Source organism: Diaphorina citri, unplaced genomic scaffold (genome assembly GCF_000475195.1).
Source record: "Diaphorina citri unplaced genomic scaffold, Diaci psyllid genome assembly version 1.1 scaffold699, whole genome shotgun sequence".
Taxonomy (NCBI): domain Eukaryota; kingdom Metazoa; phylum Arthropoda; class Insecta; order Hemiptera; family Psyllidae; genus Diaphorina; species Diaphorina citri.
In genome coordinates this window covers 1-1,613 of record NW_007378132.1, presented here as the reverse complement: position 1 = coordinate 1,613, position 1,613 = coordinate 1, and the positions used below count along the sequence as shown (strand labels likewise).

General features: G+C 41.4%; 1 non-coding gene across 1 annotated transcript; it reads right to left on the bottom strand.

The window, feature by feature from the left end:
* Window positions 1-463: 463 nt before the first annotated feature.
* Window positions 464-535, bottom strand: Trnad-guc. Its single transcript has one exon. It is a non-coding gene; the product is annotated as a tRNA-Asp (tRNA).
* Between the last annotated feature and the right edge of the window lie 1,078 nt (window positions 536-1,613).

Here is a 1,613-nt window from a genome sequence, read left to right as displayed (position 1 = left end):
AATAAAACGGATTACATTGGAACTGTGAACTTGTAGCGGGAACAGGGGGTGCAAAATTCCTGGAAAATACAAATCCAGGACGGAGTTCATTGTGAAGCTATAAAACGCTAAAAAAAAAAGCCTATGCGTTTGACGCGCGGAAATTTCATAAATCTAGTATGAAATGATGTATTATGCGAGTCATTGGAGGGAGAAAAAAGATGAAGAAGAAGATCAAGAAGTAAATAAAACGGATTACATTGGAACTGTGAACTTGTAGCGGGAACAGTGGGTGCAAAATTCGAATTCCTGGAAAATACAAATCCAGGACGGAGTTCATTGTGGGGCTATAAAACGCTAAAAAAAAAAAAAATAAAAGCCTACAGACACAATGTTTACCATGATTTTGCCATAAATAAAGCGAGTACAACATACCCAGCAAAAGAAGAAATAAATAAAAATACCAAAATAGTGTTCAAAAATTCTCCCCGGCGGGGAATCGAACCCCGGTCTCCCGCGTGACAGGCGGGGATACTGACCACTATACTACCGAGGATTGGTGATGAGAGGAGATAAAATAGAAAAAATTCAAGGCGCTCTGAACACGGAGTGAGAAGTGAGCCACGGCTAAGTAATAAGAGAGGTAGCTGAGCACACTGCGCGTAGCAAACATCACACACTTGATTGTGAATGTGAACTTATGAACACAACGTCAGAGCACGTGGTATGGCAGAGGAAGGTATTGAGCGGAATCTAAATTAGTCCATCTGAACATTCTGAACTGAGCGTACGGTAGTGCGTCAGGCCAAGTTAGCATATTACCAAGAGTGAGCCACGGCTAAGTAATAAGAGAGGTAGCTGAGCACACTGCGCGTAGCAAACATCACACACTTGATTGTGAATGTGAACTTATGCTTATGAACACAACGTCAGAGCACGTGGTATGGCAGAGAAAGGTATTGAGCGGAATCTAAATTAGTCCATCTGAACATTCTGAACTGAGCGTACGGCAGTGCGTCAGGCCAAGTTAGCATATTACCAAGTTATTATTACATGATGCTTTATCACGGAATGAAGAACATTATCGAGACATCTGAAAAAGCCTGACGCGAAAAGCTGGCCGTCAAAGGAACAGGCCAATTCGAAGAAGACGAAAAATGGCGAAGATTTCAATGTGGATCCTCAACAGATTTGTATCCTTTATCCATGTAAAAAGATATGGAGAGCACTAACGCTATCCATCTTGTAAAAATTAAAACTAGAAAATTCCTTTTAAATACACATGATGTACCTACATGAGATGCTCGTCTACAGGGTGTTCCATTTCTAATAAAATAAAAGTGTCCCATTGGTATATACATGAGATGCTCGTCTACAGGGTGTTCCATTTCTAATAAAATAAAAGTGTCCCATTGGTATAGGTATGTGTTCCAATGTCAACATTCTCTTTGGCCTTTCTAGATCCCTTTGGCCTCGTTGGATCAGCATGAAGCAGCTTGGTGCTGATCTATCAAGGATGATGACAAGGGATAACCCCGTTGGAAAAGGAATAGAAGAAGAAGAAGATGCACAATACAGTGAATGACGCCCCAAAAAGTCCCTTCACCCCAACAGCCTGGGACCAGAGACCTGAA